Below are 26,080 nucleotides of genomic sequence, written 5' to 3'. Positions count from 1 at the left end.
CATTCAACATTGCATTCCATTCCATTTAAACTTTCCATTCCATTCTGTACCACATTCGATTTCACCTACCATTCCAATACAAATTCCTTTCCAAATTCCATTCCATTCCCTTCCACATTCCATTCAACATTCCGTTCCATTTCCTTCCACCTTCCCTTCCACGTTCCATTCCACGTTCCATTCCATGTTCCATTGCACATTCAATTCCACATTTCGTTCCCCATTCCATTCCATTCCTTTCCACTGTCCATTCCACATTCCATTCCACATTGCATTCCACATTCCATTCCATTCCATTCCACGTTCCATTTCACGTTCCATTCCACATCCCATTACACGTTCCATTCCATGTTCCGTTCCATTCCATTGCAAGTTCCATTATTACTTCCATTCCATTCCATTCCACGTTCCATTCCAGTTTCATTGTACATTCCTTTCCAAGTTCCATTCCACATTCCATTCCCCTTTGCATTCCACTCCCCTTTGCATTCCACATTCCATTCCACGTTCCAATCCACTCCATTTCAATATCCATTTCACGTTCAATTCCATTCCATTCCACATTCCATTCCACATTCCATTCCCCATTCCTTTCCATTTCATTGCACGTTCCATTCCACTTTCCATTCTGCATTCCATTCCACGTTCCATTCCACATTCATTTCCACATTTCATTCCACATTCCATTCCATTCCATTCCATTCCACATTCCATTCCACATTGCATTCCACCTTCCGTTCCACGTTCCTTTCCATTCCATTGTACATTCCATTCCACCCTCCATTCCACTCCATTCCACATTCCATTCCAAGTTCCATTCCAGCTTCCATTGCACATTCCATTCCACTTTACATTCCACATTCCAGTCCATGTTCCATTCCACTTTCATTTCCACATTCCATTCCATTCCATTCCATTCCATTCCACGTTCCATTCCAGGTTCCATTCCACATTCCATTCCACATTCCATTCCACATTCGATTGCATTGCATTCCACATTCTATTCCACATTCCATTCCTTTCCATTCCACATTCGAGTCCACATTCCTTTCCACATCCAATTCCATTCCATTCCATTCCACATTACATTCCATTCAGTTCCACATTCCATTCCACGTTCCATTCGATTTCATTCCACATTCCATTCCACTTTGCAATCCACATTCCCTTTCACATTCCATTCCATTTCTTTCCACTTTATATTCTACATTCCATTAAATTTCATTCCACATCCCATACTACATTCCATTCCACATTCCATTCCATTCCTTTCCCCATTGCATACATCTTTCCATTCCATTCCTTTCAACGTTCCATTCCATTACAATCCACATTCAACTCCACATTCCATTTCACCTTCCATTTCACATTCCATTCTATTTCATTCAACATTTCATTCCACATTCCATTCCACGTTTCATTCCACATTCCCTTTCACATTCCATTTTTTCCATTCTACATTCCATTCCACATTCCATTAAATTCCATTCCACCTCCGATACCACATTCCATTCCACATTCCATTCCTTTCTTTCCACTTTCCTTACCACATTCCATCCCATTCCATTCCACTTCATTTCCAATATATACCACATTGCATTCCACGTTCCGTTCCATTCCATTGTACATTCCATTCTACTTTCCATTTGACGTTCCATTCCATTCCATTACACATTCCATTCTACGTTGCATTAGTGGTTCCATTCCATGTTCCATTCCACCTTCCGTTTATTTCCATTCCATGTTGCATTCCATCTTCCATTCCATTCCATTCCACATTCCATTCCATTCCATTTAACATTCCACTATATTCAACCTTCCAGTGAACGTTTCATTCCACGTTCAATTCCACATTCCATTCCACGTTCCATTCCTTTCCATTCTATGTTCCATTCCTTTCCATTTCATGTTCCATTTCATTCCATTCCACTTTCCATTCCACATTCCAATTCACATTCCATTCTATTCCATTCCACATTCCATTCCATTCCATTGCACATTCCGTTCCACTCCATTCAATTACATACCGCATTCCGTGCCATTCCATTGCATTCCACATTTTATTCCTTTCCATTACACTTTCCATTCCTTTCCATTCCACGTTCCATTCCATTGCATTTCACGTTCCATTCCATTCCATTCCACATTCCATTCCATTCCATTCCATCTTCCATTCCACTATCCATTCCACGTTCCATTCCTCGTTCCATTTTTCCTTCCATTCCACGTTTCTTTCCATTCCATTCCACATTCAATTCTATTCCATTCCACAATCCATTCCACATCGTTTACATTCAATTACACATTCCATTCCACATTCCATTCTATTCCATTCCCCATACCATTCCATTCCATTCCACTTACTATTCAAAACCATTCCACATTCCATTCCATTCCATTGCATATTCCATTCAATTCCATTCCATTCCACTCCAATTTGCATTCAATTTCATTCCACATTCTATTCCGCTCAATTCCACGTTCCATTGCATTCTGTTCCACATTGCATTCTACTTTCCATTCCATTCAATTCCACCTTCCATTCCACATTCCATTCCATTCCATTCCACATTCCATTCCATTCCATCCCATTCCACATTCCATTCCATTCCATCCGACATTCAATTCCAAGTTCCATTTCACTTTCCATTCCACGTTCCATTCCATTCCATTCCATTATCCATTCTGTTCCATTCCACATTTCATTCCGCCTTCCATTTCGCATTCCATTCGACATTCCGTTACACATTCATTTGCATTCCATTCCCCATTCCATTCCATTCCATTCCATTCCACCTTCCATTCCATTCCCTTCTATATTCCAATCCTTTCTGTGTTCCATTCCACATTCCTTTCCACGTTCCATTCCATTCCATTCCACGTTGCATTCCACGATCCATTCTGTGTTCCATTCCATTAAAATCCACGTTCCTCTCCAGATTCCATTCCATTTCACTTCACGTTCCATTCCACAATTATATTACAAACTCCATTCCACTTTCCATTCCGTTCCATTCCACTTTGGATTCCAATCTCCACTCCACATTACATTGCACATTCCATTCCATTCCACTCCACATTCCATTCCACTTTGTATTACTCGTTCCATTCCACGTTCCGTTTCATGTTCCATTCCATTCCGTTGCAGTTTCCTTTCCACATTCCATTTCACATTCCATTCCACATTACTTCCGTTCCATTCCACATTCCATTCCACATTCAATTCCATTCCATTCCACATTCCATTAATCATCCTATTCAACGTTTCATTCCACATTTCTTTCCATTCCATTCCACATTACATTCCAAAACATTGCATTCCACATTGCATACAATTCCATTCCGCATTCCATTATACATTCCATTCCACATTCTGTTCCACATTCTTTTCCATTGCATTCTATTCCACAGTCCATTCCATACCATTCCACATTCCATTCAATTACATTCCCCATTCCATTCCACATTCCATTCCACATTCTATTCCATGTTGCATTCCACACTCAATTCAACATTCCATTCCATTCCATCCCTCATTCCATTACAATTTCCATTACATTCAATTCCACTTTCCATTTCACATTACATTCTACGTTACATTCCACATTCCTTTCCACTTTCCATTCCACATTCCATTCCATTCCATTCCATATTCCATACCATCCCATTCCATTTCATTCCACAATCCATTCCATTCCATTCCACTTTCTTTCCACATTCCATTCCACATTCCATTCCTTTCCGTTCCACATTCCATTCCACACACCTTTCCACATTCCATTCCATTGCATTCCACTTTCCATTGCTTTCCATTCCACATTCCTTTCTGCATTCCAATCCATTCCATTCCACATTCAATACCTTTCCATTCCACATTCCATTCCACATTCTATTCCACATTCCCTTCCTTTACTTTGCAGATAGCATTCCATTCCATTCCATATTCCATTCCTCATTCTATTCCACATTCCATTCCACATTCCATTCCATTTCATGCTGTGTTCCCTTCCACATTCCATTCCACATTCCATTCCACATTCCATTCCGCATTCCATTCCACATTCCTTTCCATTCCATTTTACATTCCATTCCACATTCCTTTCCACATTCCATTCCACTTTTCATTCCCTTCCATTCTACATTCCATTCCACACTTCGCTCTATGTTCCATTCCACAATTCTTTCCGTTCCACTCCACATTCCATTCCACATTCCTTTCCAAATTTCATTCCACATTGCAGTCCATTCCATTCCACATTCCATTCCATTCTATTCCCCATTCCATTACATTCCATTCCATATTACAATCCACGTTAAAATCCACGTTCCATTCCAACTTCCATTGTATTCCATTCCACATTCCTTTCCACATTCCATTACATGCCATTCCACGTTCTTTTTCACATTCCATTCCACATTACATTCCGTTCCATTCCACATTCCATTCCACTTTACGTTCCACATTCCATTCCATTCCACTCCACAATCCGTTCCATTACATTTCACATTCCTTTCCTCTTTCCATTCCATTCTGTTCCACATTCCATTACACGTTACTTTCCATTCCGTTGCAGTTTCCATTCCACTTTCCATTCCACGTTGCTTTCCACATTCCAATCCACATTCCATTTAACATTCCAATACATTCCATTTCAGAGTCCATTCCACAATCCACTCCATTCCATTCCAGAATCCGTTCCACAATCCATTCCACTCCATTCCATCACAAATTCCATTCCACGATCCATGCCATTCCATTCCACATTGAATTCCACATTCCATTCCATTGCATTTGACATTCCTTTCTACATTCCATTCCACTCCACTCCACATTCTATTGCATTCCATTCCACATTCCATTCTACTTTCCATTCCACATTCCATTCCATTCCATTCCACATTCCACTTCACATTCCATTGCATTCCATTCCACATTCCATTCCATTCCACTCCACATTCCGTTACACATACCATTCCATTAATCTCCATATTCCGTTCCTCATTTCATTCCATTCTTCTACACATTCCATTCCACATTCCATTACACAATCCATTGCACTCCATTCCATTCCACATTCCATTCCACGTTCCATTCCATTCCATTCCACGTTCCTTTCCACGTTCCAATCCACTATCCATTCCACATTCCTTTCCACATTCCATTCCATTCCACTCCACATTCCATTTCACATTCCGGTCCATTCCATTACACTTTACTTTGTATATTCCATTTCACATTCCATTCCATTCCATTGAATTCCATTCCACATTCCATTCCATTCCAATCCACATTCCAGTCCATTCCATTCCACATTCCTTCCCATTGCACCTTCAATTCCATTCCAGATTCCATTCCATTGCACCCCACATTGCCTTCCATTCCATTACACATTCCATTCCATTCCATTACATATTCCCTTCCACATTCCATTCCATTCCATTCTATTCCACATTCCATTCCATTCCATTCCACATTCCATTCCATTCCATTCCACATTCCATTCCATTCTATTCCACATTCCATTCCATTCCATTCATTTCCTCATTCAATTCCATCCCATTCGGCATTCCATTCCATTGCATTCCATTCCATTACTGATTCCATACCATTCCATTCCAGATTCTATTCCATATTCCTTTCCACGTTATAATCCACATTCCATTCCATGTTCCATTCCTCGTTCCATTCCACGTTCCATTCCACATTGCATTCCATTCCATTTCACATTCCATAGCTTTCTATTCAATTTCATTCCAAATACGATTCAATTCCATTCCGCATTCCACACCATTCCATTCCATTTCATTCAACATTCCATTCCATTCCATTCCATTCCACATTCCATTTCATTCCATTCCACATTCCATTCCATTCCATTCCACTCCATATTCCTTTCCTTTCCATTCCACTCCACATTCCATTCCTTTCCATTCCACATTCCCTTCCACATTCCATTCCACCTTGCATTCCACATTCCATTCCACATTCCATTCCACGTTCCGTTCCATGTTTCATTCCTACCATTCCACGTACCATTCCCCATTCCACTCCACATTACATTACATTCCATTCCATCTTCAATATCACTTTCCATTCCATGACTTTCCATTGCACATTCTATTCCATTATTTTCCATTCCACATTCCTTTCCTTTCCATTCCATTCAACATTCCATTGCACATTCTCTTCTATTCCATTCCATATTCCATTCCACTCCTTTCCACATTCCTTTCTATTCCATTCCACTTTCCATTCCACGTTCCATTCTACGTTATATTCTGCTTTCCATTCCACTTTCCATTCCACATTCCATTCCACATTGCATTCCACATTCCATTCTACATTCCATTGCATTCCACAATCCATTTCATTCCACTCCACATTCCATTCCATTCCATTCCACATTCCATTGCATTCCATTAAACATTGCATTCCACGTTGCATTCCACGTTACTTTTGACGTTCCATTCCATTCCATTCCACGTTCTTTTCCATGTTCCTTTAAATTCTGTTCCAATTTCCTTTCCACATTCCATTACATGTGCCTTTCCCCATTACTTTCGTTCCATTCCACGTTCCATTCCACCTTCCATTCCACATTCCATTCCACCTTCCATTAAAAATTCCATTCCACATTCCATTCCATTCCATTCCACATTCCATTCCATTCCATTCCTCATTCCATTCCACATTCTATTCCACGTTCCATTTCATTCCATTCCACATTCCATTATATGTTCTCTTCCATTACATTCGACGATCCATTCCACGTTCCATTCCATTTTCCATTCCATTGCATTCCTCATTCCATTCCTTTCCATTCCACATCTCATTCCACATTGCATTCCATTCCCTTCCACATTGCCTTCCACATTCCATTCCTCCTTCCATTCCATTCCATTCCACGGTCCATTCCACTTTCCATTCCATTCCATTCCACGTTGAATTCTACATTCAATTTCTTCCATTTCACGTTGCATTCCACATTCCATTCCATTCCATTCCATTCCATTCCATTCCATTCCATTCCATTCCATTCCATTCCATTCCGTTCCACATTCCATTCCACATTCCTGTCCATATTCCATTGAATTCCATTCCACTTTCCATTCGATTCCATTCCGCATTCCTTTCCATTTCATCGCACATTCCATTCCACATTCCATTCCATTCCAGTCCACATTCAGTTCCATTCCATTCCATTCTATTCCACATTCTTTTTCATTCCATTCCATTCCACATTCCATATCAATTTATTACACATTCCATTCCGTTCCATTGAACATAAATTTCCACATACCATTCCTTATTCCATTCCACGTTAAATTACGTTCTATTCCAAAAACCATTCCATTCCTTTCCACATTCCATTCCATTCCATTCCATTCCACATTCCATTCAATTACTTTCCATTCCATTCCACATGTTCAATTCCATTCAATTCCTCATTCCTTTCCATTCCCTTCCATATTCCATTCCATTCCATCCCACATTTCATTCCATTCAATTCCACATTCCATTCCATTCCTTTGCACATTCCATTCATTTACATTCCATTCCACGTTCCATTCTATTCTATTCCACTTTCCAGTGCATTCCATTCCACATTACATTCCACATTCCATTAAATTCCAATACTTTCCACATTCCATTCCATTCTATTATTCATTCCATTCCATGTTCCATTCCACTTTCTATTGCACGTTCATTTACACGTTCCATTCCACGTTCCATTCCACATTCCATTCCATTCCATTCCACATCCCATTACACATTCCATTCCATTCCATTCCATTCCACATTCCATGTGACAACATTCCATTCTATTCCATATTCCATTTCATTCCATTCCACATTCCATTCCACATTCCATTCCATTCCATTCCATTCCATATTCCATTACATTGAATTCCACACTCCATATCATTCCATTCCATTTCTTTCCACATTCCATTCCATTCCTTTCCACATTCCATTCCACATTCCATTCCATTCTATTAAACATTCCATTCCACTTTCCATTCTATTCAATTTCACATTCCATTCCGTTCCATTCCAGATTCCTTTCCACATTCCATTCCACATTCCATTCCACATTCCGTTCCACGTTCCATTCCACATTCCATTACTTTCCATTCCACATTCCATTTCTCATTCCATTCCATTTCATTCCACTTTCCATTCCACATTCCATTCCATTCCATTCCACATTCCATTCCATTCCATTCCACTTTCCTTTCCACATTCCATTCCACTTTCCTTTCCACATTCCATTCCACATTCCATTCCATTGCATTCCAGATTCCATTCCGTTCAATTCCACATTCCATTTTACTCTCCGTTCCTTTGCATTCCATGTCCAATACCACATTGCAATCCATACTCCATTTCACATTCCATTAAACTCTCTTTCACATTGCATTCCGCATTCCACTACACTCCATTCCACAATCCATTCCACAGTCCATTTGATTCCATCCCACATTCCATTCCACGTTCCATTCCATTGCATGCCACGTTCAGTTAAACATTTCATTCCATTGCATTTGACTTTCTATTCCACTTTCCATTCCACATTCCTTTTCACATTCAATTCCGTTCCATTACACATTCCATTCCACACTGCATTCCACATTGCATTCCACAATCCATTCGGTTCCATTCCATGGTTCGTTCCACATTACATTCCGCATTCCATTCCACATTCCATTCCACATTCCAATAAATTCCTTCCCACTTTCCATTCCATTCCATTCCACTTTCCATTCCACTTTCCATTCAACGATCTATTCCAAGCCCCATTTGATATCATTCCACGTTCCATTCCACCTTCCATTCCATTCCCTTCCACTTTCCTTTCAACATTCCATTCCCCATTCCATTCCACATTGCATTCCGTTCCATTCCACATTCCATTCCACATGCCATTCCACATTCCATTCCATTCCATTCCACATTCCATTCCTTTCCATTCCATTGCAAATTCCATTCTTCATTCCATTCCTTTCCTTTCCACATTTCATTCCACATTCCATTCCACATTTCATTCCACATTTCATTCTATTCCACATTCCAACACACGTTCAAATCCATTACATTCCTCGTTCCATTCCACGTTACACACCACTTGCCATTACACATTCCATTCCAATTTCCATTACACATTCCACTTCAAATTCCATTCCAAAATTCATTCCACATTCCGTTCCACAATCCATTCCACATTCCATTCCATTCCATGCCACATTCCATTTTACGTTCCATTCCTTTCCATACCACTTTCAATTCCACTTTCCATTCCATTATACTTTACATTCCATTCCACATTAAATTAGAAATTCCATTTCACATTCCATTGCGTTCCATTTCACATTCCATTCCACACTCCATTCCACACTCCATTCCACTTTCCATTCCACACTCTATTCCACTTTCCATTCCACATTACATTCCACGTTCCATTCCGTTCCATTCCACATTACGTTTCACACTCCATTCTACATTCCATTCCACACTCCATTCCACATTCCATTCCACATTCCTTTCCATTCCATTCCACATTCCTTTCCATTTTCCATTCCGCATTCCATTCCACATTCTATTCCACATTCCATTCCACATTCCATTCCACATCCCTATCCACATTCCATTCCATTTCATTCCACATTAAATAAAAAGTTCCATTCCATTCCATTTCACATTCCATTCCATTAAATTCCAGATTCCTTTCCATATTCCATTCCACATTCAATTCCACATTCCATTCCACATTCCACTCCATTCCGTTACACATTTCTTTCTACATTCCATACCACAATCCATTCCACATTCCAACTCACATTCCATTCCACGTTCCATTCCATTTCTTTCCACGTTCAATTCCTCATTCCATTGCATTACATTTTACATTCCATTACACATTCAATTCTACATTCCATTTCACATTCCACTCCATTCCATTCCACATTCCTTTCCACATTCCATTGCACATTATATTCCACATTCCGTTCAATATTCCATTCCACGTTCCATTCCACTCTATTCCACATTCCATTTCACATTCCGTTCCACATTCCATTTCACATTCCCTTCCATTCGTTTCCCCATTCTATTCCATTCCATTCCACATTCTATTCCACCTTCCCTTCCATTCCATTCCAGTTTTAATTCCAATCCTCATTACCTTGCATTCCATTCCACTTTCCATTGTACGTTCCATTCCAAGGTCGATTCAATTCCATTCCACCTTCCATTACAGATTCCATTCCATTCTATTCCACTTTCCTTTCCACATTCCATTGCACATTCCATTCCTTTCCATTCCACATTCCATTCCATTCCATTCCACATTCCATTCCTTTCAATTTCACATTCCATTACATGTTCCATTTCATTCCATTCCACATTCCATCCTACGTTGCTTTCCACTTTCCATTACAAATTCCAATCCACATTCCATTTCACATTCTATTCCACTCCATTTCACTTTCCATTCCACATTCCACTCCATTCCGTTCCACATTCCTGTCTACATTCCGTACCACAATCCATTCCACATTCCATCCCCCATTCCATTCCACTTTCCATTTCATTCCATTCCATGTTCAATTTCACATTCCATTGCATTACATTTTACATTCCATTACACATTCAATTCCATATTCCATTCCTTTACATTTCACATTCCCTTCGGTTCCAATCCACATTTCTTTCCACATTCTATTCAACATTATGTTCCACATTCCGTTCCACATTCCATTCCACATTCCATTCCATATTCCATTCCTTTCCATTCCACATTCTTTTACACATTCCTTTCCACATTCCCTTTCACATTCCATTTCACATTCCATTCCACAATCCATTCCACAGTACATTTCACATTCCATTCCATAGCATTACACATTCCTTTCCACATTGCATTCCACATTCCGTTTCATTCCACATTCCATTCCACATTCCATTCCTTTACCTTTCACATTCCTTTCCGTTCCATTCCACTTTCCTTTCCACATTCCATTCCACATTATGTTCCACATTCCGTTCCACATTCCATTCCACATTCCATTCCATTCCATTCCACATTCCATTCCATCCCATTCCACATTCCATTTCACATTCCACTTCACATTCCATTCCACATTCCATTCCATAACTTTCCACATTCCATTTCACATTCCATTTAATGTTACATTCATTTACATTCCACGTTCCATTCCATTTCATTCCACCTTCAATTCCACAGTCAATTCCATTCCATTTCAGGTTCCATGCTACATTCCAAATCCACATTCCAATCCACGTTCTATCCCGTCCATTCCACATTCCATTCCACATTACATTCCACATTGCATTCCACATTCCATTCCATGTTCCATTCCACATTCCATTCCATTCTATTCCTCATTCCTTTCCACAGTCCCTTCCACATTCCATTCCATTCCATTTCCCATTCCATTCCATTTCCCATTCCATTCCATTTCCCATTCCATTCCACATTCCATTCCACTTTCCATTCCACTTTCCATACCACGTTCCGTTCCACGTTTCTTTCCATTCCATTCCATGTTCTATTACACGTTCCATTCCATTCAATTCCACGTTCCATTCCACATTCCATTCGATTCAATTCCACATTACATTTCACATTCCATTCCACATTCCTTTCCATTCCATTCCTCATTCCATTACACGTTCCATTCCACGTTCCATTACGTTCCATTCCATGTTCCATTAAATTTTCCATTAAACATTCCGTTCCACATTAAATTCCATTCCATTCCATTCCATTACATTACATTCCACATTCATTTCAACATTCCTTTCCACATTTCATTCCATTCCATTCCAATTTCTTTCCACGTTCCATTCCACGTTCCATTTCACGTTCCATTCCATTCCACATTGCATTGCATTCCATTCCATTTCACATTCCATTCCACAATCCCTTCTATTTCATTCTATTCCATTGCATTCCGTTCCTCATTCCATTCCATTCCAATCCTCTCCACATTCCAAAATATTTCATTCCTCTTTCTATTCTATTCAATTCCACCTTCCAATCCATTCCATTGCACATTCCATTTCATTCCACTTTCCATACCATTCCATTGCATTACACATTCAATTCATTTAAATTGCACATTCCAGTCCATTCCATTCCACATTTCATTCCATTCCATTCCACCTTCCATTCCGCGGTCCATTCCATATTCCATTACATTTCATTCTGTTCCGTTGCATTCCATTCCACATTCCATTGCATTCCATTCCACTAAACATTCCATTCCATTCTGTTCCACATTGCATTCTATTCCATTCCACATTCCATTCCATTCGATTTCATTGCACATTCCATTAAATTCCAAAGCATTCCATTTAACATTCCATACCATTCCATGGGATTCCACGTTCCCTTCCATTCAATTCCACTTTCCACTCAATTCCACTCCACTTTCCATTCCATTCCATTCCAAATTCCATTCCACTCCATTCCACATTGCATTCCATTCCATTCCCATGCCATTCCACATCCATTCCATTCCACTTCACTTCAGTTCCATTCCATTCCCCATTCAATTCCATATTGCAACCCATTTCATTCCACATTCCATTCCATATTGCAACCCATTTCATTCCACATTCCATTCCATTCCATTCCATTCCACAATGTATTCCATTCCATTCCACATTCCATTCCATTTCATTTCACTATCAATTCCTTTCCATTCCATTCCACATTCCATTCGACATTGCATTTCTTTCCATTTCACATTCCTTTCCATTCCATTCCACGTTCCATTCCGCATTCAATTCCATTCCATTTCACATTCCGTTGGACATTCCACTCCATTCCATTCCACATTCAATACTACATTTCATTCCATATTCCATTCCACATTCCATTCCACTTTCCATTACACATTCCATTTCACATTCCATTCCTTGTTCCATTGCATTTCACTTTCCATTCCACAGTCCATTCTATTCCATTCCACATTCCATTCCAAATTTCCTTTCACTTTCCATTCCATTGCATTTCATTCCACATTCCATTCCATTCCATTCCAATCCACATTCCGTTCCATTCCATTCCAAGTTCAATTCCATTCAACATTTCATTCCACATTCCATTGCACATTCCATTCCATCCCATTCCATTCCACATTCCATTTCCTTCCATTCCACATTCCATTCCATTCCATTCCACATAACACTCCATTCCATTCCACATTCCATTCCATCGCATTCCGCCTTCAATTCCATTCTATTCGATTACATTCCACATTCCACTCCTTTCAATTCCATTCCATATTGCATTCCATTCGATTCCACATTCCATTCCTTTCCATTCCGTATTCCATTCCACGTTCCATTGCACGATGCATTCCATGTTCCATTCCATTTCACTCCACTTTCCATTCCACGTTCCATTTCACATTGCATTCCACATTGTATTCCAAGTTCCATCCCATTCCATTCCACATTCTAATCGATTCCATTCCGCGTTCCATTCCTCGTTCCATTCCACTTTCCATTTCCCAGTCCAGTCCAAGTTCCATTCCATTATTTCCAAATTCCATTCCACTCTTTCCAAATTCCATTCCACTGTCTATTCCATTCCATTCCTCCTTCCATTCCAGTTTCAATTCCACGTTCCATTCCACATTCCATTCCATTACATTCCACACTCCATTCCACATTTCATTCCATTCCATTCCACTTTCCTTTCCAAATTCCATTCCACATTTGATTCCATTACATTCCACGTTCCATTCCACGTCCCATTCCATTCCATTCCACGTTTCATTCAACATTCCATTCCATTTAATTTCACGTTCCATTCCGTATTCCATTCCATATTATATTCCACATTTCATTTCACGTTCCATTCCACGATCCATTCCACACTCAATTCCACGACACATTGCACGTTCCATTCCACATTCTATTTCATTCCATTCCGTTCCCCTCCACATTCCCTTCCACATTCCATTCCACATTCCATTGCACGTGCCTTTCCACATTCCTTTACACGTTTCATTCTACGTTCCATTGCACATTCCATTCCATTCCTTTCCACGTTCAATTACACGTTCCATTCCATTCCATTCAACTTTGCATTCCATTTTCCATTGAACATCCCATTCTACGTTCCATTCCTTGTTCCATTCCACGTTCCATTCCACATTCCATTCCGTTCCATTCCACATTTCATTCCCATTCCATTCCACATTCCAATCCATTCCATTCCACATTCCATTCCATTGCATTCCACATTCCATTCTCATTCGATTGCATTCCATTCCACATTCCATTCCATTCCACGTTTCATACAACATTCCATTCCATTCCATTACACATTCCATTCCACATTCCATTCTGATACCATTGCATTCCATTCCACATTCCATTCCACATTCCATTCCAATCCACATTTCATACAACATTCCATTCCACGTTCCATTCCATTCCACATTTCATACAACATTCCATTCCACATTCCATTCCATTCCACATTTCATACAACATTCCATTCCATTCCTCATTCCATTCCATGATCCAGTCCACGTTCCGTTCCAAGTTCCATTCCACATTCCATTCCACTTTCCATTCCATGATCCATTCCACGTTCCATTCCACTTTCCATTCCATTCTATTCCAAGTTCCATTCCTGTCCATTCCACGTTCCATTTCATTCCGTTCCACATTCCGTTCGACTTTCCAGTTCACATTCCGTTCCACATTCTATTTCACTTTCCATTCCATTCCATACCATTCCAGTACACATTCCTTTCCATTCCATTGCTCATTGCATTCCATTCCATTCTTCGATCCATTCCACATTCCATTCCACATTCCATTCCATTCCATTCTATTCCTCATTCCATTCCATTCCATTAAACAATCCATTCCACGTACCATTCCACATTCCATTCCACTTTTCATTACATTCCATTGCATTCTATTCCGCCTTGCATTCCATTCCATTAAACAATCCATTCCACGTACCATTCCACATTCCTTTCCACGTTTCATTCCATTCCATTCCACATTCCAATGCATTCCCTTCCACTTTCCAATCCATTCCACTCCACATTCCATTCCATTCCATTCCACATTCTACCAAATCCCATTCCAAGTTGCATTCCATTCCGTTCCACGTCCCATTCCGCATTCCATTCCACATTACATTCCACCTTCCTTTCCAATCTATTTCACATTCCTTTCCATTCCATTACACGTTCCATTCCACTTTTCATTCCTCATTCCTTTGCACATTACATTTCACGTTGCATTCCATTCCATTCCACATTCTATTCCACGTTCCATTCCATTCCCTTCTACATTCCTCTGCTTTCAATTCCACGTTCCTTTCCATTCCATTCCACATTGCATTCCATACCATTCTATTCCATTTTCCATTCGTTTACAGTCAACATTCCATTCCATTGCATTCCACATTCCATTCCACATGCCATTCCACATTCCATTCCACATTCCATTCCACGTTCCATTCCATCCCATTCCACATTCCATTCCATTCTATTCCACTTTCCATTCCATTCAATTCCACATTTCTCTCCATTCCATTGCATTCCACATTCTATTCCTTTCCATTCCGCATTCCATTCCATCCGATTCCATTCTATTCCACATTCCATTCCATTCCATTCAACATTCCATTCCATTCCATTCATCTTTCCATTCCACATTCATTCCACATTCTTTTCCACGATCCATTCCATTTCATTCATCATTCCATTCTATTCCAATCCACGTTCCATTCCACGTTCTATTCCATTCCATTTCACATTCCATTTCATTCCATTCCACATTCCATTCCTTTCAATTCCTCATTTCATTCCATTACATTTCATTCCATATTCCATTACATTCCATTCGTCATTTCATTCCATTCCATTGCATTCCACATTCCTTTCTATTCCATTCCCATTCCATTCCATTCCATTCCATTATATTCCACATTCCACTGAATTACATATCACATTCCAATCCATTGCATTCCACATTCCATTCCACATAATTGTACTTTCCATTTCACATTCCATTCCACATTCCATTCCATTCCATTTCTCATTCCATTCCACATTCCATTCCATTACATTCGACATTCCATTGCACATTCCACTGCATTCCATTCCACGTTCCTTTCCGTAAAACTCCACCTTCCATTTCACATTCCTTTCCATTTCATTCCACATTCCATTGCACATTCCATTCCACATTTCATTCCACGTTCCATTCCATTCCTATCCTCGTTCCATTCCACGTTTCATTCCACATTCCATTCCACATTTCATTCCATATTGCATTCCGCTCCATTCCACATTCCATTGCTTTCCATTCCACGTTCCACACTGCATTTCATTCCATATTCCATTCCACATTCCACTCCACATTCCATTCCACATTCCATTCCATGTTGCATTCCATTCCAGTTTCCATTACACGTTCCATTCTATTCCATTCTACATTTCATTCCAAATTCCATTTCACTTTCCATTCCATTATATTCAATTCCACATTCCATTCCATTCCATTCCAATCCACATTCCATTCCCTTCCATTCCAAGTTCAATTGCATTCCACATTCCATTCCATTTCATTCCACTTTCCTTTCCACATTCCATTGCACATTCCATTCCATTCTATTCTACATTCCTTTCCATTCTATTTCACGTTCCATTCCATTCCATTCCACATTCCATTCCACTTTCCATTACACATTCCATTCCACCATCCATTTCATTCCATTCCAAGTTCCATTCCACATTCCATTTCACACTCCATTCCACCTTCCATTCCATTCCATTGCACTCAATGTTCCATTCCATTCCATTCAATTCCATGTTCTAGTCCATTCTATTGAATTCCACATTCCATTCCATTCCATTCCACATTCCAGTCCATTCCATTCCACATTGCATTCCATTCCATTCCACATTCCATTGCATTGCATTCCACATTCCATTCCATTCCATTCCAATCCACAGTCCATGCAATTCTATTCCACAATCCACTCCACATTCCATTGCATATTTACTTCCATTCTATTCTATTCCACATTCCATTCAAATCCATTCCACATTCCATTCCAATCCATTCCACATTCCATAACACATTCCATTCCCCGTTCAATTCCATTCAATTCCACATTCCATTCCATCTCATTCCACGTTGCATTCAATTCCGTTCCACATTCCATTCCATTCCATTCCACGTTGCATTCCTTTCCATTCCGATTCCATTCCACATTCATTTCCATTCCATTCCACTTTCCTCTCCACATTCCATTCTACGTTCCATTGTACATTCCATTCCACATTCCATTCCACGTTCCGTCCCATGTTCCATTCCTACCATTCCACGTTCCATTCCCAATTCCTCTCCACATTCCATTACATTCCATTCCATCTTCAATTCCACATTCCATTCCATTACTTTCCATTCCACATTCCTTTCGATTCCATTCCATTCCACATTCCATTCCACATTCGATTCTATTCCATTCCATATACTATTCCATTCCTTTCTACATTCCTTTCTATTCCATTCCACTTTCCATTCCATGTTCCATTCTGAGTTATATTCCACTTTCCATTCCACTTTCCATTTTACTTTCCATTCCTCATTCCATTCCACATTGAATTGCAGATTCCATTCTACATTCCATTCCATTCCACATTGCATTTCATTCTATTCCACATTCCATTCCTTTCCATTCCACATTCCATTCCATTCCATTTCACACTCTATTCCATTCGATTAAACATTCCATTCCATGTTGCATTCCACGTTACTTTCAATTTTCCTTTCCATTCCATTCCACGTTCCATTCCACATTCCCTTAAATTCCGTTCCACTTTCCTTTGCACATTCCATTACACATACCTTTCCCATTAATAACGTTCCATTCCAGCTACCATTCCACATTCTATTCCATTCCATTCCACCTTCCATTCAAATTTCCATTCCACATTCCATTCCATTCCATTCGACATTCCATTCCATTCCTTTCCACATTCCATTCCACGTTCCATTTCATTCCATTCCACATTCCATTATATTTTCCATTACATTACATTCGACGTTCCATTCCACGTTCCATTCCATAATTTATTCCAATCCATTCCCCATTCCATTCCATTCAATTCCACATTTCTTTACACATTGCATTCCATTCCTTTCCGCATTGTATTCCGCATTCCATTCCATTCCATTCCACATTCCATTCCACATTTCATTCCATTCCTTTCCACATTGTATTCCGCATTCCATTCCACATTCCATTCCATTCCATTCCACATTGCATTCCATTCCATTCCACGTTCCATTCCACGTCCCTTTCCTTTCCATTCCACTTTGAATTCTACATTCAGTTCCATTCCATTTCATGTTGCATTCCACATTATATTCAATTACATTCCACATTCCATTCCATTCCATTCCATTCCACATTCCATTCCAAATTCCAGTCCATATTCCTTTCAATTCCATTCCACATTCCATTTGATTCCATTCCACATTCCTTTCATTTCATCCCACATTCCATTCCACATTCCATTCCATTCCAATCCACATTCAGATCCATTCCATTCCCTTCTATTCCACATTCTTTTCCATTCCATTCCGGTCTACCTTCCATTCCAATTTATTACACATTCCATTCCGTTCCATTCAACATATATTTCCACATTCCATTCCGTATTCCATTCCACTTTCCATTACTTTCTATTCCACAAATCATTCCATTCCATTCCACATTCCATTCCATTTCATTCCATTTCACATTCCATTCTATTCCTTTCCATTCCAGTCCGCATTCTATTCAATTCCACTCCATTCCATCCCACATTCCATTCCATTCAATTCCACATTCCATTCCATTGCCCATTGCATTCGTTTCCATTCCATTCCACGTTTCATTCCATTCTATTCCACTTTCCAGTCCATTGCATTCCACATTCCATTCCACCTTCCATTAAATTCCATTCCATTCCACTTTCCATTCCATTGTATTAGTCATTCCGTTCCACGTTACATTTCACTTTCCATTGCAAGTTCCTTCACACGTTCCATTCCACGTTCTGTTCCACGTTTCATTCCATTCCATTCCACTTCCCATTCCACATTCCATTCCATTCCATTCCACATTCCATACGATAACAATCCATTCCATTCCACATTCCATTCCATTCCATTCCACATTCCATTCCACATTTCATTCCATTCCATTCCATTACATTCCGCATTCAACACCATTCCATTCCATTTCTTTCCGCACTCCATTCCGATCCATTCCACATTCCATTCCACATTCCCTTCCATTCCATTCCCCATTCCATACGATAACAATCCATTCCATTCTACATTCCATTCCATTCCATTCCACATTCCATTCCACATTTCATTCCATTCCATTCCACATTCCATTCCATTACATTCCACATTCAACAGCATTCCATTCCATTTCTTTCCACACTCCATTCCGTTCCATTCCACATTCCATTCCACCTTCCCTTCCATTCCATTAAACATTCCCTTACACATTCCATTCTATTCAATTTCACATTCCATTCCGTTCCATTCCAGATTCCTTTCCACATTCCATTCCACATTCAGTTCCACATTCCATTCCACATTCCAATAAATTCCATTCCACATTCCAATTCACATTCCATTCTGTCCCCTTCCACATTACTTTCAACATTCCATTCAACATTCCATTCCTCATTCCGTTCTGCATTGCATTCCACTTTTCACTCCATTCCATTGCACATTGCATTCCATTCCATTCCACATTCGAGTTCTCATTCCATTCCATTCCAGTACACATTCTATTCAATTCCACTCCATTCCATTCCACATTCCATTCCATTCAATTGCCCGTTGAGTTCCATTCAATTTGTCATTCCTTTCCATTCCTTTCCATATTCCATTCCATTCCATCCCACATTCCTTTCCATTCAATTCCACATTCCATTTCATTCCATTACACATTGCATTCGTTTCCATTCCATTCCACGTTCCATTCCATTCTGTTCCACTTTCCAGTCCATTCCATTCCACATTCTATTCCACATTCCATTAAATTCCATTCCATTCCACATTCCATTCCATTTTATTAGTCATTCCATTCCACGTTCCACTCCACTTTCCATTGCAAGTTCCATTATACGTTCCATTCCATGTTTCATTCCATTCCATTCCACGTCCCATTCCACATTCTATTCCATTCCATTCCACATTCCATTCCACATTCCATTGCATTCCATTAAACATTGTGTACGATAACATTCCATTCCATTCCACATTCCATTCCATTCCATTCCCCTTCCATTCCACATTTCATTCCATTCCATTCCACATTCCATTCCATTCCGTTCCGTATTTCATACCATTCCATTCCATTTCTTTCCACATTCCATTCCGTTCCATTCCACATTCCATTTGACATTCCATTCCATTCCATTAAACATTCCATTCCACATTCCATTCTATTCAATTTCACATCCCATTCCGTTCCATTCCAGATTATTTCCACATTCCATTCCGCATTCCATTCCACATTCTGTTCCACATTCCATTCCACATTCCATTACTTTCCATTCCACATTCCATTTCACATTCCATTCTGTTCCATTACACATTTTTTTCAACATTCCATTCAACATTCCATTCCACATTCATTTCTGCATTGCATTCCACTTTTCTCTCCATTCCATTTCACATTGCTTTCCATTCCATTCCACATTCCAGTTCTCATTCCATTCCATTCCATTGCACTTTCCATTCCACATTCCATTCCTTTCCATTCCACTTTCCATTCCATTCCATTCCACATTCCATTCAACGTTCCATTCTACGTTCCATTCTAAGGTCCATTCAATTAAATTCCACGTTCCATTTGCCATTACATTACATTCCATTTCTTTCCTTTCCACATTCCTTTCCATATTCCATTCTTTTGCATTTCACATTCCATTCCATTCCATTCCACATTGCATTTTACGCCCCATTCCATTCCAGTCCATGCCCAATTCCACATTGCAATCCATACTCCATTTCACATTCCCTTACACTCTATTTCACATTGCATTCCTCATTCCACTACATTCCATTCTACAATCCATTCCACAGTCCATTAGGTTCCATCTCACATTCCATTCCACATTCCATTCCATTGCATTCCACATTAAATTAAACATTCCATTCCATTGCGTTTGATTTTCTATTCCACTTTCCATTCCACATTCCTTTTAACATTCCATTCTGTTCCATTACACGTTCCATTCCACACTCCATTCCACATTGCATTCCACATTCCATTCTCTTCCATTCCATATTTTGTTCCACATTACATTTCGCATTCCATTCCACATTCCATTACATTCCTTTCCCCTTTCCATTCCATTCCATTCCACATTCCATTCCACGTTCCATTCAACGTTCTATTCCAAGTCCCATTTGATATCATTCCACGTTCCACTCAACCTTATATTCCATTGCATTCCACTTTCCTTTCAACATTCCATTCGCCATTCCATTCCAGATTACATTGCGTTCCATTCCACATTCCATTCTGCATGCCGTTCCACATTGCATTCCATTCCATTCCATTGCACATTCCATTCCACATTCCACGCCTTTCCTTTCCACATTTTTCCACATTCCATTCCACATTTCATTACACATTCCATTCTATTCCACATTCCAATACACGTTCAATTCCATTACATTCCGCGTTCCATTCCACGTTCCCATCCACTTTCCATTACACATTCCTATCCACATTCCATTACACATTCCACTGCAAATTCCATTCCACATTCCATTCCACAATGCATTCCGCATTCCATTCTTTTCCATGCCACATTCCATTCCACGTTCCATTCCTTTCCTTACCACTTTCAATTCTATTATATTTGACATTCCATTCCACATTCCATTCCAAATTCCATTTCACTATCCATTGCGTACCATTACACATTCCATTCCACACTCCATTCCACATTCCATTCCACAATCCGTTCCATGTTTCCTTCCGTTCCATTCCACATTACGTTTCACATTCCATTCCACATTCTATTCCACACTCCATTCCACATTCCATTGCGTTCCATTCCATTCCTCTTCACATTCCATTCCATTAAATTCCAGATTCCATTCCACATTTCATTCCACATTTACTTCCACATTCCATTCCACTTTCCGTTCCACATTCCATTCCCTTCCATTTAACGTTCCATTCCATTCCATTCCACATTCCATTTCACATTCCATTCCATTCTATTCCACGTTCCATTGCACATTCCATTCCACATTCCATTCCACATTCCATTCCACATTTTGTTCAACATTCCTTTCCACGTTCTCTTCCACTCCATTCCACATTCCATTACACATTCCATTCCATTCCATTCACCATTTCATTCCATTCCATTCCACATTCAATTCCACTTTCCCTTCCATTCCATTCAACATTTAATTCCATTCCACGTTCCATTCCATTCCATTCCAATGTCCATTGTACTTTCCATTCCAAGGTCGATTCAATTACACTCCACCTTCCATTACACGATCCATTCCATTCCATTCCACTTTCCTTTCCGTATTCCATTGCACATTCCATTCCATTTCATTCCACATTCCATTCCATTCCATTCCACATTGCATCCCTTTCCATTTCGCATTCCGTTACACGTTCCATTCCATCCCATTCCACTTTCCATTCCAAGTTGCATTCCACTTTCTATTACAAATTCCAATCCACATTCCATTTCAGATTCTTTGCACTGTATTTCACATTCCATCGCACATTCCACTCCATTCTATTCAACATTCCTTTCTACATTCCATACCACAATCCACTACACATTCCATCCCACATTCCATTCCACTTTCCATTCCATTCAATTCGACGTTCAATTCCTCATTCCATTGCATTACATTTTACATTCCATTACACATTCAATTCCGCATTCCATTTCACATTCCATTCCGTTCAATTCCACATTCCTTTCCACATTTCATTGCACATTCCCTTCCACATTTTGTTCAACATTCCATTCCACATTCCATTCCACTCCATACCACATTCCATTTCACATTCCAGTCCGCATTCCATTCAATTCCAGACCACATTCTCTTCTATTCCGTTCCACATTCCAATCCATTCCATTGCACATTGCATTCCATTCCATTCCATTCTATTCCACATTCCATACCATTCCATGGCATTCCACATTATATTCCTTTCCATTACACATTCCATTCCTTTCCATTCAATGTTCCATTCCATTCCATTCCAGATTTCATTCCAATCAATTCCACCTTCCATTCCATGGTCCATTCCACATTACCTTACATTTCATTCTATTCCATTGCACTCAATTCCACATTCCATTCCAATCTATTCCATTCCACATTGCATTACATTCCATTCCACATTCCCTTCCACATTCCATTGCTTTCCTGTCCATATTCCGATCCACATTCCGATCCACATTCCATTACACATTCCATTCTACTCCATTCCACATTCCATTCCACATTCCATTGCATTCCTGTCGACATTCCATTCCACATTCCGTTCCACATTGCATTCCACATTCCATTCCATATTCCATTCCGTTCCATTCCTTTCCACAATCCTTTCCACATTTCAATGCATTCCTGTCCACATTCCATTCCACATTCCATTCCTTTCCATTCCTCATTCCATTCAATTCCAATCCACATTCCATTCCACATTACTTTCCCTTCTATTCCACATTCCTTTTCACATTCCGTTCCATATTCCATTGAAATCCATTCCACATTCCATTCCACATTACATAACATTCCATTCCACGTTCCATTCCGCATTCCATTCCACATTCCATTCCACGTTGCATTTCATTCTGTTCCATGTTGCATTCCAGGTTCCATTTCTTTCAATTCATCGTTCCAATACACTTTCCATTGCACATTCCATTGTACCTTCCATTCCACATTACATTCCACGTTCCATTCCACGTTCCATTCAATGTTCCATTCCACGTTCCATTCCATACCATTCCACGTTCTATTCCACATTCCATTGCTTTCCGTTCCTCGGTCCATTCCACATTACATTCCCCATTCCATTCCACATTCCTTTCCATTCAATTAAACATTCCATTCCATTACATTTCACATTCCATTTCACATTCCATTTCACTTTCGATTCCTGAAGCCATTCCATTCCATTCGACAATCAATTCCATTTCTTTCCACATTCCACTCCACATTACATTCCATTCAATTCCATATTTCATTCCAATCCATTCCATGTTCCATTCCACTTTCCATTCAACTTTCCATTTCATATTCCATTCCACATTCCATTGCATTCCATTCCACGTTACCTTGCACATTCCATTCCACCTTCCATTCCATTCCATTCAACATTCCATTCCACATTCCATTTGATTGCATTCAATTACGTCTCACATTCCATTCCATGTTCCATTCCATTCCATTCCACATTCCATTGCTTTCTGCTCCACATTCAATTCCACATTCCATTCCATTCCATTCCACATTCTATTCCACGTTCCATCCATTCCAATCCACGTTCAATTCCACTTTCCATTCCACATTGCATTCCACATTCAATTCCACATTCCATTCCGTTCTATTCCACATTCCTTTCCACATTCCATTCCACATTTCATTGCACATTGCATTCCACATTCCGTTCCATTGCATTCCACTTTCCATGCCACGTTCCATTCCATTCCATTCCATATCCCATTCAACTTTCCATTCCATTCGGTACCGCATTCCATTCCGTTCCATTTCACATTTCTTTCCCCATTCAATTCCATTCCATTCAACATTCCATTCCACATCCCATTCAATTCCATGTACCATTCCACCTTCCATTCCATATTCCATTCCACATTCCATTGTACGTTCCTTTCCATTACTTTGCACATTTCATTCCATTATCAAATACATTCCATTACACATTTCATTCCACTTTCAATTCCGCTTTCCATTCCATTGCATTCCACGTTCCATTCCACATTCCATTCCATTCTATTCCACGTTGCATTTCACATTGCATTCCACGTTCCATTCCACGTTTCATTCCATTCCATTCCACATTCTATTCCATTCCACCTTCCTTTCCACATTCCACTACACTCCTTTCCACATTCCATTCCACATTCCATTCCATACCATTCCAACTTCAATTCCACACTCCATTCCATTCCATTCCATTCCACATTCCAATCCATTCCACATACCATTCCATTCCATTCCACATTCCAATCCATTGCACATACCATTCCACTCCATTCCACGTTCCATTCCACGTTCCATTGCATTCCATTCCACCTTCTATTCCATGTTGCATTCCTCGTTCACTCCCACGCTCCTTTCCACGTTCCATTCCACATTCCATTCCACTACATTCCATATTCCATACTATTCCATTCCTTTCCATTCCACAATGCATTCCATTCCATTGCTCATTGCATTCCACATTCCATTCCTCATTCAATTCCTTTCCATTCCACATTCAGTTCCTTTCCATTCCTCATTCCTTTCCACACTCCATTCCAGATTGCAATCCACATTCCATTCCATTTCATTCCACATTACATTCCACGTTGCATTCCACATTCCATTCCTTTCCATGCCACATTCCATTGCATTCCATTCAACATTCCTTTCCACATTCCAATGTATTCCATTACACATTCCATTCCACTGCACATTCCATTTCACATTCTATTCCACATTCCATTACACATTCCATTGCATTGCATTCAACATTCCCTTCCTCATTCTGTTCCACATTCCATTCCACATTCCATTGCATTGCATTCCATGTTCCCTTCCACATTCCATTCCACCTTCCATTCCACATTCCTTTCCATTCCATTCAACCTTCAATTCCACGTTCCATTTCACATTCCATTCCACATTCCATTACGTCCATTTCACATTTCATTCCATTCCACTTTCCATTCCATAATGCATTCCACGTTCCACTGAACGTTCCATTCCATTACTTACCAC

Source organism: Pongo abelii, chromosome 14 (assembly GCF_028885655.2).
Source record: "Pongo abelii isolate AG06213 chromosome 14, NHGRI_mPonAbe1-v2.0_pri, whole genome shotgun sequence".
NCBI lineage: Eukaryota > Metazoa > Chordata > Mammalia > Primates > Hominidae > Pongo > Pongo abelii.
This window is presented reverse-complemented; position numbering follows the sequence as displayed.